The 17,052-nt window shown below is 40.1% G+C and overlaps 1 protein-coding gene and 1 long non-coding RNA gene across 13 annotated transcripts in view; one reads left to right on the forward strand and one right to left on the reverse strand.

Annotated features, from left to right (window-relative positions):
• The window catches only part of CPVL (carboxypeptidase vitellogenic like), a 273,532-nt gene that overhangs the window by 56,563 nt on the left and 199,917 nt on the right, over window positions 1-17,052 (forward strand). The window contains exon 1 of one of the 12 annotated variants that reach the window (XM_055293561.2): window positions 7,678-7,752. The exons of the other annotated variants lie outside the window; for them this stretch is intronic. The gene's annotated coding sequence lies outside the window, so the exon portion shown is untranslated. Of the gene's footprint in view, window positions 1-7,677; window positions 7,753-17,052 lie in introns of those variants that run through there. 12 annotated transcript variants of the gene reach the window in all.
• LOC129490104 (uncharacterized) lies at window positions 11,882-15,241 on the reverse strand. Its single transcript, XR_008660161.1, has 3 exons — window positions 14,920-15,241; window positions 13,378-13,591; window positions 11,882-12,011 (listed from the first exon to the last, which is right to left on the reverse strand). It is a non-coding gene; the product is annotated as an uncharacterized lncRNA (long non-coding RNA).

The raw sequence follows: 17,052 nt of genomic DNA on the forward strand, positions 1-17,052 counted from the left end.
GTGCCCAGCCTAGGCCTGCATGTTTGAATGGATCAAGAAATGTGATTGTTTAGTGCTGAGGGAGGGTAGGTAGGTTGCATGGAAAGGCCTGGCTAGGGAAAAGCTCATATGCTCCTAAGTCAAGCAACAAGAAATATAGAACGTGAAATAAAGATGAAGCCCTTCTGAGTCATATGCAGACCCTAGGAAATGTCTCCTTGTATTTGACACAAGGGGAAATGGCAGCCATAGCTAATTCTGAAAATGAAAAATGTTCCTGCCTGGGTTACTTGGTGAAGAATATTATTAGCAATCAGCAAGTCAAGTGGAAATAATTTGTTTTGTTTTGTTTTCTCCCCTTGTAACTATTGGTGTGTTGGTAGAATTAACTTGGCTGGCAGGAGAATGAACCTCCTGTACCGGTGGGACACAGGAGCTTTCTGAGCTGGCAGACTGCACACTCCGTGTAAAGCCATGACTCTTTCCACCATTCTTGTGTACACGTGTGCCTGAACATTGGTGTCTGCAAAATCTGAGACTTCTGTTTCAGAGAAAAATTGCTGGAAGCCACTGATTTAGAATTTTGATAGGATTTTTAAAAAATCCGTGCTTAAAAAACATGTAATTTAATCAGTGTTGTAGCCCCCCCCAGAATAGGCTTTTTTAGGTTTCTTAGGTTGTCTTACGAACCCTGACAGAAATCTGTAGGTTTAGGGCACCTAGAGCAGATGTGGAAGTTCTTTCATTAAGGTAGCCTGTGTGAATCATCACTGTGATTCAAAGCCTGAAGCAGTTCTAGCCTGATCTCCTTGGCTGCATTTTTAGAATCTTAGACATTCCAAGCTGAAAGGGATTTTGGGAATTATATTGTCCATCTAATCCCTAGAATTTACAAATGAAGGAACTGAAGACCAAGGGGAGAAGTGAATTGGCTTGCCCAAGGATATACCTGTCAGCAAAGTGAAGGCTGGAACTTTTGACCTTGTACATTCAGGAATTGTGGCAGAGCCTTTCCTGCTTGTCCTAGAATATAATATACTATAGAGAGCCTGCAGTCATCCTCTATGGTCTGGCTTTATTGTCTCTTTTCTCTCTATTTTTTAGTCTCCTTCTACCTTTTCTCAGTATACCTTTCAAGTGGGATGGAAGTTGAAACCCACTTAGCAGAGAATATGAGAAATACATGTGTAATGACACAAAGTTAGGTTTGTTAGCATTATGTGCAGCAAAGGAGGACACATACCCAAGGGTTGGGAGAAGTGGGAAGAGGCCTCTGAAAGATTTGGCCTTATGCTGAATGAGTCAAAGGAGGGATCAGGGAAGAGGTACCCGCTGGATTAGCTGCTGCCAAGTGCCCATGGCAGCTCAGGAACTTAGACTCTCAGCAGTCTCTGTTCAGGAGATGGGAGGGACAAAGCGCTATCATTGGTAAGAATACAGCAGTTGCTTGGAAAAAAGGACTGTCCATCATATTGCAGCTGCAGAGTGGCCTTGGGTATATAGAAACATTGTTAATGTTGTGTTGGGAGCAACAGAACACCCACCCGGCCATCTAAGTCACATCTGGGATCATCCTAGATTCTTTGTTCTATTTCAACTCTAATATATAATCACAAGTTTCTTCCAATTTTCCTTTCTAATTATTATTATTATTATTATTATTATTATTATTATTATTATTATTTGGAGACGGAGTCTCGCTCTTTTACCCAGGCTGGAATGCAGTGGCGTGGTCTTGGCTCACTGCAACCTCCACCTCCAGCGTTCAAGTGATCCTCCTGCCTCAGCCTCCTGAATAGCTGGGATTACAGGCACGTACCACCAAGCCTGGCTAATTTTTGTGTTTTTTGTAGAGACAGGGTTTTGTCATGTTGGCCAGGCTGGTCTGGAACTCCTGACCGCAGGTGATCTACCCGCCTTGGCCTCCCAAAGTGCTGGGATTACAGGCATGAGCCACTGCTCCCAGTCAACCTTCTAATTATTTTTAAGTCTGCCCTCTCCACGCTATTATTACTAGTTTCCTGCCCTAGTTCAAACTCCCATCATCTTTATTCTAGATTATTGTGAAACATATTAACTGACCTTCCTGCCTTCTGTCTTTCTGGCTTAAGTCCATCCTTACACTGATGTCCATAGTACTCTTTTCAAATTGTCAAGCCCTTCAGTAGTTCCTAGTCACTAGAGGATAAAGATAAAGATTCCTAGCATATCTAGAAAACTCGCCCTGATCAGCTCTCTACTGACTTCTCTAGATTCCATCCTATTTCTCCACTTCCTACTTATGCTTTTCTCCTGCCTCTGTATTGGTTATCTATTGCTGCATAACAAATTTTTAAATGCTATAAATTCCATGACCTCCCAAAATAGTGATATAGGCGTTAAGAAGAAATTATTTAGGCAGATAGTGAGAGTACAGGAGTCCTTGGTAAGGTTTTCCTTTTAATGAAAAGCAGACCCCAAATCATTTTCTTTTCTAACAAAGAGCAGCTTGCCTATAAAATTGAGCTACACACATAGACAAGTAAGCTGGAAGCTTGCACAGGTGAATGCCGGCAGTTGTGCCAATAGGAAAAGACTGCCTGGGCTAGGCATGTTCAAAATGGCAGCTCCATCTTCCCTTTTCCTTTCCAACCATGTGTGCAGTAGGGAGCAGACAGTAATGCTGGCCACGTGGAAAACCCATTTGCATAATAAGGTTAGGGTGAGGTGGCCAGCTTCCCTGCATGCTATGTAAATGTCACACCTGGTCCAGCCAATGTGTGGGCCAATCTGTGTCTATATAAATTAGACACCACCTCCTCAAGCCTGTCTATAAAATCTGATGCACTCCACGGAGGGCCAGATTTCCCATTCAGATGCCCCTCTCTCTTGCAAGAGAGAGAGCTGTTCTCCTTTCTCTTTCTTTTGCCTACTAAACCTCCTCTCCTAAACTCACTCCTTGTGTGTGTCCATGTCCTTAATCTTGGCATGAGATGGCGAACCCCAGGTATTTACCCCAGACAGTGATGCCACCTCAATAGGAGAGACAGCAGAACATGAGGGAAGTATAGAGGGATTCATTTAACTAGGAGTTAAAGTCAAGGTTGGAAACTAGTTTGGAGGTTTGCAGTAGTCCAGGCAAGTGACAATAAAGAACTGGATTAGGCCATGAGAGTAGATTTAGAGAGGTGAAGGTGAATTTGAAAAAAATCTAGGAGATTCAGTTGGTGATTGATTGGCTGTGGGAATGCAGGGCCAGAGAAAAATGGATAAATCAAGAATACATCTTGGATTTCTGGCTTTAGTACTTGAGTTGATGGGAGTATTTCCAACCAAGATGAAAAATAGGGAAGTAAGGACAAGTTTAGGGAAGGAGATAATAAGTTTAGTTTTTGAGTTCTTCTTAACTACTTTTGATTTTTGTCAATATAATAAATGTTATAATTCTCATGATAAAAAATTTTAGTCTTCTTCTCCACCACTCCCCATCCTTCTCTTATCTCTGAGACCTCCTCTCGTACTTTTACCTGTTTATTCTAGCCTTTAATTCCAAATTTCCGAGTAATCTGCCTAATCTGCTTCTTGATTTATTGGTTTTAGGGTTACACTTTTTATTTGAGGTATTTTCTATTGACTTCTTCAACGAGGTGAGAATTTACCACTTTTACATACCTTACCTCCTGACTTTCCTACCCTCCAGCCTGTCCAAATGGTGATATAAATTTCTCTTTTGCTAAATCAATATCTAATGTTTACCTTATTATGTAAATATGCTCACTGCTGAGCCAAGTAGTATACTATAATTGCACTCCATGTCTGGTACAGTTTTATTTTCTTTGTCAACTTAAAAATTGCCTCTTTGGATTGTTCTGTTTTCTCTATCACTCTTATAATTTCTGTCCAAACTTGCTGACAGGACTGTAATATCTTTATTGATATGATTTTTTGCAAAAGCTCGTGCAGTAGTCAGTTATAGATATATTTCTTCCTTGAGGACATCTCATGTGGACCCCCCTCCATCTTACTGCTCCAATATGCACTGGTGTCTCTTTAAATATAACTGTTATTCTGTGATTTCACTTCCCCTCTTCAGTCCTAGTTCCCCTGTTAGTGGGCTCCCATGTCTTCCTCTTTCTTGGTTTACATCCTTGCTTTGGTGGACCACATTTGCCAGTAGCTTTCTGAGAAGTGGTATATGAGAAACATTAGAAAAAAACAAAAACTGGCTGGTTCCCAAGCTGTATATGAGGTGAAAAAAAATTGAAAATCAAAATCAAAATATAGCTGGGTGTAGTAGCTTACATCTGTAATAGCAGCGCTCTGGGAGGCTAAGGCAGGAGGATCACTTGAGCCCACAAGCTAGAAGCTGAAGTGAGCTGTGATTGCAGCATTGTACTGCCACTGCAGCCTGGGTGACAGAGTGAGACCTATCTCTAAAAATAAATAAATAAATAACATGTATTTCTGAATATTTATTTATTCTCATGATTGATATAGGCTGGGCGTGGTGGCTCACGCCTCTAATCTGAGCACTTTGGGAGGCTGAGGTGGGTGGATCACGAGGTCAGGAGTTCGAGACGAGCCTGACCAACATGGTGAGACCCCGTCTCTACTAAAAATACAAAAAAATTAGTTAGACGTGGTGGTGTGCACCTGTAATCCCAGCTACTCAGGAGGCTGAGGCAGGAGAATAGCTTGAATCTGGGAGGTGGAGGTTGCAGTGAGCCAAGATCGCGCCACTGCACTCCAGCCTGGGCAACAGAGCAAGACTCCGTCTCAAAAAAAAAAAAAATCTAATACAATTTTGGCTCTTGATTCTTTTTATGTGATACCATTCTCTTTCTCTCTCCTTCTCTGGAAAGTTTCTAATAGTCACTTTATTTCTGAAATGTGTTCTTCATCTTTTCATTTCTTCATCCAGGAACTTGATGATTCCTTTAAATCTGAAAAATCATATCTATACCTCTGCAGATATTTTCGCGGTATTTCTTTGATAATTTCTTACCCTGATTTTTTTTTTTTTTTTGAGGCAAGGTCTCTCTCTGTCATCTAGGCTGGAGTGCAGTGGTGCGATCATGGCTCTCTGGAGCCTTGACCTCCTGGGGCCCAAGTGATCCTCCCACTTCAGCTCCCTAAGTAGCTGGGATCACAGGTGTGTGCCACCATGTCTGGCTAATTTTTTAAACACTTTTTGTAGAAATGAAATTTCATTATGTTGCCCAGGCTGGTCTCGAACTCCTGGGCTCAAGCTATCCTTCTGCCTTGGTCTCCCAAAGTTCTGGGATTATAGGCATGAGCTACCTGATCTCCCCTGCATTTTATCTGCCATCTTTTTCTGGAACTCCCATTAGTCAGATACTGGTTTTCTGGAACCAATCTTCTGATTTCCTTATCTTTTTTCTTCCTGTTTTTTAAAGTTCTATTATCTTTCAATTATATTTTCTGTGAGATTTCCATAACTTAATCGCACTGTCGTTTTATCAAATTCTTAAGATTTCTTAAGATTGTGTTTTTAATTTTCAGAAGCATGTTCTTATGTTTTATTCTGTTGTTTAATGGATGCAATATCTTCTCTTATCTCCTTAAAGACATTTTGGTTTTTGGAGAGTTATTCTGCTTCATACATTGCTATTTCTTGTGAGTTTTTATTTTTGTGCAGTTTCTTTTGGATTTTCTACCAAGTTGGAGGCTTTGCTCAAATACCCAATGGCGCCTTGAAGTCTATTTACATATTAAGTGTGAGAAACTAAATTGCTGGTTGGACACTGTATTGAAGGGATTTGTCAGCAGTTCACTGGCTCCCTGCAGTTGATTGGCAGATTCAACACACTTCATTAGAGGATCCTACATGTCATTATGTGTAGGTTCTTTCTCTAAGAGAATGCGGTTGTTGCAAAGAAGAATCCTTCAGTCTCCTGCAGAGGCTGAAGAATGAAGGTATAGAGTCCTTACTGCCAACATTCTTACTGCTGAGTGTTTAAGGGGCTGGGGTCTGTCAGTGTGTAGACTTTCTGAGTTTTCAGTAGGGTATCTCTTCCCCAACTTTCACTGTTTCTTATATTCCCAAGTCTAAAGTGTCTCTACTGAAAATGTCCAAATAATGAATTTTCTACAGAATAAGGCTCTCACCTCTTTTTTTAGATTGGGGAGGGACTTGAGGATCTAAATACTGTTATAGACTCCTGCCAGTTCCTCCATTTTCAGCCCCATACTTTACTTTTGCCTTCTATAGTATCCAGTACTTACCATTTTTGACCCTTTCTGTAGTTGTATGGTTTGAATTAGCTTGTTTCTCATTTATATTCTGCCTTCATTCTCTGCAAACTATCTGTTCACTTTCCATCTAACAACAAAAATTTGATCTGCCCCATTTACTATTGTCTCTCCTATTTTCTTGGGTATTGGGATTTATAACTTTAAAAAATATCTTTACTCTCATTTTAGAGAGGTTTCATGAGGGTACAGAAATAAACAAATGTTTCTGATTCACCACATTTCTGCAGGATTAAATACCATTTTGACATGTTGAGTTTCATATAACCATGGGGCATCAGGTAAAAATGTTAGGCAGGCAGTTGGATAGATGAGGCAGAAGCTTTTGAGAGGCACTCTCATTTTGAGTGATGTCCACAGAAAGTGCTGGTTAAAGTGATGAGACCACTCTTTAGTGTGTGGAAGTTTGATAAGCTGTGGACCAAGGATAGACTCCTAGAAGAATTTTAGAAGATCTTTGAAAACACAAATTACAGAAGGCAAGGCATTGATAAATTTACCAAAGGGGCAATGTCAGCATGTCAGAAAAGTAAATAAAGACAGATTTTTCTTTTGAATTTAGAAATATGGAGATTATTAATGATTTTAGCAAGATGATATGCATGGAAGTCAGAATACATTAAGAATGAAAACAAGGTTTTATTTATTTTTTTTTTTTTTGCTTTCAGAAACTGCTGACAGAAGCAAAATAAAGGGTGTTCAGTGGCTTATGAAGCAGATGAACCAGACTGTGGGCTTTTTCTGTTGTCTCCACCTTGGATACTATACGCAGTGGATTTTCAAAGACCCAATGAGGGAATGCATGCAGTGACTTTGTTGCCCTTAGATTAGCTGTGTGAAGACGTTTTGGCTGGTTTGATCTGAGAGGTCATTTCTCTTCCTCCACTTTCTCTTTTCAGGGTTGATGTGAGCAAGCCAGACTGTATGGGGCTTTAAATTCTGGGTATGACTGATGAAGCTGATACTATTAACCATGTCTTTCTTCAATCGTATGTATGATGAGATTTTGCAGGATGATAGAGACAGTGGAGTGTAGGGGTTACACTAGAATAAAACCTAAATTCCATTTTTGAGGTCTCTGAGGGAGCCCAAAACACAGCACTTTATCTTTCTTTCCTGAGTTCCGAAAAAATTGAGAAATAAGACAGAAGAGCAAGGCAGGAGGACAGTGAAACATCAGCTTGATTAGCGAGGGAGGCTGGGTTGGAATGGCACTTTTCCTTTTGGGCAAATGGGTTTCCTATGACTGATGCCCGAGTTGAGCAGACTTGCCCAGCAATCCTCAGATTCACACAGGGCGGAGAGAGAAAAGCACCGCTTCGTGTGGGGATGGGGAGTGAGGTGAGCCCAACATGACCAGTTTATCCAAATGTGCTCTTAAGGTGAACCTTTCTGCTTGACACCCTACCCCTACGGAGGGAAGAAGGCAGCAGCAAGGGGCCAGCGGTGTTACACCATTGGACTTCCTGGACATTGGTAGAGATATCCAGAGCTGGGAAGAAGCAGTGCCCTAAAATACAGGTTGGCTTTCAACACCCAACACGAGCCTATACCTGATCCCCCTTCGAACCACTCCGACCATCGCTCACTGGCCCCCACCATGGGCTTCCATCTGCATTATTTCCTGTTAATGGCGTTTGCAGTCACTGTTCTCCCGCCAGGAACTCTCTTCTTCCTAGACACTGCCTCATGCCCTCAGATCTGCTCAGATGTCACCTACTCAGGGGGTCCTTCCCTGACCACCTATCTCAGATAGTGCCACGGCTTGACCCCTTTTCTCTCTATTCCATTTATCCTACTTTGATTCTCTTAAAAGCTCTCGCCTATCTCTCTTCCTCAGTTCATGAAGGCAGATGCTGTCTGTTTTATTCATTGTATGAGCTAAGGATATATTTATTCAGTGAATGAGTGGATGGTCCAGTCAACTTGGAGTCCGTTCCAGCTCAGCTGCTGCCTGGAGTATTATCACTTGCAAAGTGGCCCAGTCAGCATGGGCCTCTATTGAAGTGCTACATGAACTCCTTTCAAGAGTAGAGGTGGGCCAAGGTGCAGTGGCTCATGCTTGTAATTCCAGCACTTTGGGAAGCCAAGGCAGGCGAATCGCTTGAGCCCAGGAGCTTGAGACCAGCCTGGCCAATATGGCAAAATTCCATCTCTACAAAAAGTACAAAAATTAGCTGGGTGTGGTGGCATGCACCGGTGGTCCCAGCTACTCTGGAGGATGAGGTGGGAGGATCATTTATGCCCCAGGAGGCAGAAATTGCTGTGAGCCAAGATTGTGGGCGACAGAGTGAGACCGTGTCTCAAAAAAACAAAACAAAACAAAAACAAAGAGTGGAGGTGAAGCTTGAATGAGACAACATATGGAAAAGAGCTGAGAAATGTATTAGAATCGTGGAAGTGAGTCCTATAGAGTGGTTACTGCTACAAATAGTAGTCGCTCTTTTAGAATCAGGGAGAAGTCTCTTATCACTTCAGGGAGTGGCAGTTAAACTGATGACATTGCCAAATTTACTAGGATTATCCTCATATAAAATGTTCTCATTCATTGTTCCCAGTCTTAGCCTTGTATTTGCCACCCTGTGTATCCTAATGTTTTTATTTGAAAATTCTAATTATAGTAGGCAATAAAAAGGAGGCAATTTTTATCTTTTAATTTTTTTTATTTTTATTTTTTGGGAGAGAGTCTCGCTATGTCACCCAGGCTGGAGTGCAGTGACAGGATCTCGGCTCACTGCAAGCTCCGCCTCCCAGGTTCACACCATTCAAAAGGAGGCAATTCTAAGCAGAACAGAGCTACACTGACTTGAGCAAAACTAACAAAAATTCCTTAGTGGAAGACACTGACTTTGCCATGAGATTTTAATGTCCTAAAGAGTAGAGAGCTTCACTTACCCCCAAAAAGTAATTTTTGAAAACTGAAAGAAGTACGCTAGAAATCCATTATGAAGCAATCTGTGGACCTGTAATTTTCATTTCTTTACAGATAAATATGCCTTTTCAATCACTTGCAATTTCAGTACCTATAAATCCTGCAAATGGAAAAACAATCCAGTTTATTCAGAATTCTGTTTCTATCAACAGTTGCAATGAGGCAGATTTTGTTATATTCTGTCATTTATATAGTAGTATATGGAAAATACATGGACTTTGACATCATCTAGATATGGCTTCAAATTCCAGCTTTGCTACTCAATAGCTGAGGGGGCATGAGAAAATTATTTAACTTGGGACTGAGTTTACTCATATGGATATGTCTTATATAAAGCTCTGGCCTTAGGGCTTGTCTAAGAATAGTGTCACAGTCAAGAAAAGGTGTGCTGTCTGTTAGTGAATGGCTATGAGATGTTCTGTAGCGAGGGAGCCCATTTAATTGTATTTAACCAAGACTTTCCCAAATGTTTTTCCTTAAAAAATCTGTTAATATGTTACAGAATTGGTATTCCATAAAGGTCCCTGTGGGAAATCCTGGCTTGCATAATGCCAGATATATTTGATGTAAGAAATAAATTTTGCTTCCCTTTTCCAGCTTAGTGTTGGCCAGTCAGAATTTTCACTGGATGCCTACCAGGCAACTTAAAGTAGAACTCTTGGGGTTTTGTGCCTTCACACCCTCCATCCCAACTCCTTCCATAGTCTTCCTGATCTCCAATCATGGCCCCACTCTTCATGTATTAGTTTCCTAGGGATGCTGTAACAAAACACCACCATCTGGGTAACTTAACAGAAATTTTTCATCTCACAGTTCTGAATGCTAGAGTCCAAAATTAATGTGTCAGCAGGACCATGCTCCTCCTGAAACCTGTAGGCTACGATCTTCCCTGCCTCTTCTAGCTGTTGGTGTTTACCAGCAATCCTGGGCTCCTTGCTACATTACTTAGTGTCTGCCTCTTCGTCACATGGCATTCTCCTCTGTAGTTCCCTCCACTTATTATAAGGACACGAGTTATATTGGATGAAAGCCCTGCCCTAATCCAACTCCAGTATAATCTCATTGTAGCTAATTATTAGGTTGGTGTAAAGTTACTTTTAATTAAAAGTAGTGTGGCTCACACCTGTAATCCCAGCACTTTGGGAGGCCAAGGTGGGCAGATCACGAGGTCAGGAGATCACGACCATCCTGGCCAACATGGTGAAACCCCACCTCTACTAAAATGCAAAAAATTAGCTGGGAGTGGTAGCACACACCTGTAGTCCCAGCTACTTGGGAGGCTGAGGCAGGGGAATTGCTTGAACCTGGGAGGCAGAGGTTGCATGAGCTGCGATCGCGCCACTGCACTCCACCCTGGTGACCGAGCGAGACTCGTCTCAAAAAAAAAAAAAAAAAAAGTAATGGCAAAAACCACAATTACTTTTGCATCAACCTTACTATGTCTGCAAAGACCCTATTTTCAAATAAGGTCATATTCTGAGGTACTAGGAGATAGAACTTCAAAATATCTTCAACTCAGCACATAACAATCCATGCAGTTACTCTGGGCAGAAAACAGGTGCCATCCTTGTACTTCTTTTCTTTCCCTCAGCCATTATGTCTGGTCTATGAGCAAATATTCGTAGATCTGCCTTCACAATGTAGCTGACCATTTCTCATTACCTCCCCTGCTACTCCTTGACCCCAGCCTTTGTCATATCTCCTGGGTTGTAACAATGGCCTCTTATTAGGTATCCTGGTTCCATCCTGATTCTCCTTAAGCCTGCTTGTTAGATAGCAACCAGAGCAATCATGTCACAGTGTAAATCAGATGATATTCCTCCCTTGCTCTAAACTCTCCAGTGGTCTCCCATTATCATTAGAATAAAATGCTAACACAGATGAAGGAAGATAAGACTCTCGGAGCTCTGCTTTATCTATCTCTCTAGCCTCATTGTGTACCACTCCCTCCCCTATTGACTGTGCCCACCAACCCACAGTAAGCACCTTGTTTGCACTGCAGGGCTTTTGTACTGTTTCTTAAAGGCTGGCTCCCTCTCATTCTCCTATCATCTACCCAAAGATGTGTTTCCCACTCATTGTTAGCTGAAACACTTGCACGCCATCTGGCAGAGAGCAGAGAAATTTTTTTCTTTTTTTACATTTTTTTTGAGACAGAATCTTACTCTGTTGCCCAGGCTAGAGTGCAGTGGTGCAATCTCAGCTCATGCAACCTCCACCTCCTGGGTTCAAGCGATTCCCCTGCCTCAACCTCATGAGTAGCTGGGATTACAGGCATATGCCACCATGCCTGGCTAATTTTTGTATTTTTAATAGAGACAGGGTTTCTCCATGTTGGCCAGGCTGATCTTAAACTCTTGACCTCAAGTGATCTGCCTGCGTTGGCCTCCCAAAGTGCTGGGATTACAGGCATAAGCCATCATGCTGGGCCCAGAGAGAGTTTTGTCATCACTCATGAAGCGAAGCTCTCAGGAAACAAAAAGAGAGAAACAGGAATGAGATAGCTGTCCCAGGGAGGGAAAGGATCAATAACTAATGGGTATCCCCAAATCAGATTTACATAAGAGTCACAATCCAAACAAATGATTTTCTTCTGCTAATCTGAATTTGGAGAGGAAATTCCTACCTAGAAGAAGAGATCTGAGAGGGCTGATCTTGGTTAAAAAACAAACAAACAAAAACAACTCTTAACCTTTTGTTGTTTTTTTTATTAGTTGTCCCAGGATCTCATCTGCAGGTTCTGGAACTAGTGGGGTGTCACAGCCACCCCATGTTGGCTGCCAGAAACTGTAAGGGGAGAAAAAGAATATCTTTTCCTCATCCATCACAAGGCTCATGGGTGAGACCCCTATAGCAAATAAAAAGGAAAAAAAACCAGATTAAATGAGAAAAGTATAAAAGATGTATTTAAGTTTTCAGTGACACAGAAACCTTCAGAAAATGAAGCCCCAAGGACCCAGGGAAAACCATGTGTGTTTAGGGACAGTTGTGCAGAAGCGTAATTGGAGGACAAAAGAGTGTGATCTAATAGTAATAAACTGGGGAACTCAGCAAGGCCTATTTGTTCAGATTCTTTTCAGCCTCGGTGTGACATTCTTTCCCTCTGGGTATAGGGCAGGACTCCTCTGGAATGAGGGTCTTATGACCTACTTTCAGGGGAAGTAGGTCAGAGAATTCTTTCATGGCCAGCTCTCAGGAGAAAAAGGTGGGAAAAGGTCAGGGAGCAGCCTGCCTGCTTCTGCTGTTTTTTCAATTTCCTACTGTTTAAAATACTCACTCTGCCAAGGAGCCATTATTTTGGGGTATCATATTGTGAGCCCCGACACCTCAGTTCCTTGCTTTACCACTTACTAACTGTGAACCTGAGCAAATCACTTAAATTCTCTGAGGATCAGTATCTCGTCTATAAAATGAGATGACAAGGTAAAGTTGTTTCTAACCCTTATCTACCTGGTTAGAAATAAAAAATATAAAGCAATCAGCACAGTTTTTTGTACATAGTAAGCATTCAGTAATTGGTAGCTATTAACTGGTATCATTATCATGATGGTGCCTTTAGTCACAGGCATGACCCTTCTATTTCAAAACTGTTGAAAAACATTTTGGGATAATGTTTACATTTTACTTTCCACCCCATGCCCACTTAAATTTCCCTTCTGGTTAGAGTGGGATTTCAAGGTAAATCTCCAGACTGTGGTGTCAGATTATATTATTTTCTCCTCTTCCTGATTTTTCTCATTCTCTCCCTGCCACACACCTCTAGTTTCCTTTTCCTGCACATCCAAGGATATGGTGGCAGAGATAGGGATGACTAATTTGTTAGAGAGATTAGACACCACCGTCTGATGCCAGAGAGGAACATATGAAAAAGAGATAGGCATGTCTCAGTGCCACTTCAGCAAAAGGTTGCCCTTTACCTTGCATGCCATGACTGTGTCCTCCCTGGGGAAAGAGTGTTGTCCAGGATGTCAGCATAGTGAGACTCTGTCCCTTAATAAATAAATAAACTCCTGGGCTCAAGGGATCCTCCTGCCTTGGCCTCCCAAAGTGCCAGGATTACAGGCATGAGCCAATGTGCCGGGCAATAACTATTTTAATTGCAGCTACAATGGTTATTATATGAAAGATATGTATCCTTTGATTGGAGTAATCAATAGTGTAAAGTGGGGAAGTGGAAACGAGTGAAGGGGAGAATATAAGGCTGATTTAAATACCTGCTCCTTGTTTCTTTGTCCTCATCCTGCAGGTTTTGTTTTTGATTCTTTTTTCCTTGGCAAAACACACACCTCCAGTGGCATTTTCAGGTTTCTTTTCTTGAGGTCTTGCAAATCTGATTATGTTACTGGTTGATCAGGTAGGGGAGAAATGGCCAGGATTTTCCCTTTTTGTCTCTTCTGCTGGTCAGGTCGATTGGAATTTGAGTGTGAGCTAATGGAAAATAGCATCTAGCTCATTTTACCAATAATGAAGATGAGCCCAGTATGTGCAGGTAAATGTATAACTATTGGCTGTCTGAGAAAAAGAAGGCCTGATTTCTGGTGTTTGCTGGTTACTGTGGTATAAATACTCCTACCATAGTTGATTTCAAGCTACCAACAAGATTACTGAACACATAGTTGGAAAAAGATGCCCAGAAGCAAACCATCATATGTGTAATCTGTCTACCACACAGATACAAAAAAACATAACTCTAGATCACAGATAATAGTAAAATGTCGTAAAATCATTAGGAAATGATAAATTTTGAGTACTTTGAACGTATGTTTAAAATGTAACTTCTTCAATAACAGTTTAATTGTTAACGGTGCCTCTGTTGATCAACTGACTCTCAACATTCCTGAAAATTTAACCATCAGCTCTCTTGCGCTGGCTCGAGCACATCAGGTGGGACCCGGAGAAGTTACTGTCTTACCAAGGACCTTGGATGAGTCATGGCAGGACCTGGATTATTACAGAGTTGTTTCTGAAAACCAGACTTCTCTAGACAGATTTACTTATCAATGTTTCTTTTTATTCATTTGTTTATTTCTTTACTCCATCCTTTAATAATCCATAAAAGGGATTTAGGACTATTACAGGCTGTTATTATCTATTGAGACAGTAAGAGTCAGAATATTTGAATATATCTGGAATAAAGGTGGGAGAGTAGGCCAGGGGCAGTGACTCACTCCTGTAATCCCAGCACTTTGGGAGGCCAAGGCGGGTGGATCACCTGAGATCAGGAACCTGAGGTCAGCCTGGCCAACGTGGTGAAACCCCGCCTCTACTAAAAATACAAAAATTAGCTAGGTGTAGTGGTGGGTGCCTGTAATCCCAGCTACTTGGGGGGCTGAGGCAAGAGAATCGCTTGAACTGAGGAGGCAGAGGTTGTAGTGAGCTGAGATTGCACCACTGCACTCCAGTCTGGGTGACAGAGAGAAACTCTGTGTCAAAAAAAAGAAAAAAAAAAAAAAAAAAAGATGGGAGAGTGGAAAGCAGATGAGATTTAGAGCCATAAGTAAATTCTGTCTTTGAGTCTTGGCCTTGTCATCTTGATCAAGTCAGTTACTCCCTGGTAGAAGTTTTCTAATCTGAAGATGAAGTAACTGGACCACATGAACATTTAATATCTTGTAGGTCTAAAATATGGTTCCTTATTTAGATTCATCAGTTCAATAATATTTGCTTAGTACCAACTGTATGCACTCTCATTATGAACTGTACTCCAGGCAGAATGAAATACAGATATGATAATAAATATTATAATAGCATCTCACATTTATGCAGAGCCTTCTGATTTATCAAAGAGAAATTTACTTTGAGTCTCTGGGATTCTGTGGCTTTAGGAGATCAGGACATATCTTAACAGAATGTTAGAGAAAGAAGAAGCTATTCTAGAAGTACAAATAGAACCTTATTCCTAGGAAACAGAAGAGGTCATACCCAGGTAGTAATAAGGAATAAGCACTTTTTCTGCCATGTCTAGCAGTTGCTTCACTTTGTTTTTTTAAAAAAGCAACAAAATTATTTTTTTCTGAGTATAAAATTTTTGTAGAAAATTTAGAAATTAAGAAGTATTAAATAAGGAAAAAAGCCATATATCCAATCTAATATCCTGCTTTTCTTTACCTAATAATATTTTATCATATTTTTCAAAACATTCTTAATAGAATCATTTTAATTGCTGTATGTATAATAATTTTGTCTTTTTGGTGTATAGTAACTTATCTGGTGTCTTATTGTTGGAAATTTTATTTATTGACAATTTTTATTTTTCTAAAGAACACTGTGGATAAATAGCTTTGTTCCATATCAAAAATCATACATTGGACACATGATTTTCAACTTTAATATTTAAGATTTAATAAGACAATTTTAGCAAATTATATACTTTTGACCTTTAGATTCTTTGATTCTGTCGATATTGTTTTGTATTTACCTAGATTTTATTCTGTTTCTAAACATTTATTAAAAAGAACATTGTGTTTGAATTATTCAATATGATATGTTTGAACTGGAAATAGCACTACTGTTTTCATATTATTTCAAGTAGGTATGATACAGTGTAGGGTTAACAATTTTCTTTTTCAACTTTCTGTGGGAGTTGTCCTCTATCTAGTATAAGGTTTATTGGTTTAGAAATTGCTCAACAAATGTTCAATAAATAAAAAGATTCATGCTAATTTAGGATAAGCAAAAACATATGAGAGGGTGTTTTAAAAACCCACTTCTCCATTTATGGTAATAGCTTTCATTCTCATAAGGAGAGATAACAGCTAAGCACAGTTCAGGAATTCTGAGTGTTGAATGAGAATTGTAAAATGAAGTATGTTGGTGCTTTAATTCACTTACATGGGAAACCATGACTCAGATAGTTATTTGATTAAATGTTAATGAGATCTACTAAATTGACCCAATTCTTACTTCTATGTATTAGATTTATATCAATTAAAACAGGACCAGTTTTACCTGTTTTCCTTTTTTAACATCTTTGAGTCAACATCTGCTTACAAGGGAAGTGCTGTAACTACCCTGGTTATTTAAATATTAATGGCTTCCATTACAGGGGGCTAGGGATTGGCAGCAGGAAGATTGAGAAATTAGATGGCATGATTGGTTTCTTGTTTCTGTCCCCAGGAAAAAAAAAAAAACCTCTTACTGGAAGAGCTTCTTCCATTATTTTTTGTAAATATTGCATATATATATGTTTTTTCTGAACCAGTTAGAGAGTAAGATTGTTGATTTCAGGCATCCCTTGAAAGTAGCTGTGCTATAAAAGCATCAGTGTAAACAAGTTCATGTAATTTAAAAAAATGTTTTCACAGTGCCATAGAGGTCATTACCCTGGGGCTTCTTGGGAACCTAATTTCAGCTCCTAAATTCATTTTGTTCTTTATTATAGTCAGTAATAGTCAAAAGCATTTTTTAGCTCCATGCTGGATTTGGTTGGCCTTATTTACATTAAGTGTGGGGAATTCTAGTAAGTTAACCCTGAGAGACATGACAAGGGTTATATATTCAATCACATTATAATTATAAACCTTTATCTTACTGGGGAATGTGCCTGAAAAGCTTTTAAAATTTGCTATAACCAATATTTTCATGTTATGCCAAATTGGGTTGTAATAAGCATGTCGTTAAAAGATTTTTACATGTTTTGTATTTTTAAGATGTTCTAATGGCTTGGCATTTTAAAGCACTGAACGAAAGCAGGCATATTTGCATAATTGTGTATCTCTTTTTGCATCCAGAAATGTGAGTGTGTGGAGTACCCGTTCATTTCATGTATTTGATTTAGAATTTACAGCTAAGAACATAGATCATGCTTAAATAGCAGGAGTTCAGAGTCATGTTACGGCCCTGGTATGCTTGTCATAATTCCCTACTTAGCAAGGTCAGGATTAGGGTGA

Source organism: Symphalangus syndactylus, chromosome 9 (genome assembly GCF_028878055.3).
Source record: "Symphalangus syndactylus isolate Jambi chromosome 9, NHGRI_mSymSyn1-v2.1_pri, whole genome shotgun sequence".
Taxonomy (NCBI): Eukaryota; Metazoa; Chordata; class Mammalia; order Primates; family Hylobatidae; genus Symphalangus; species Symphalangus syndactylus.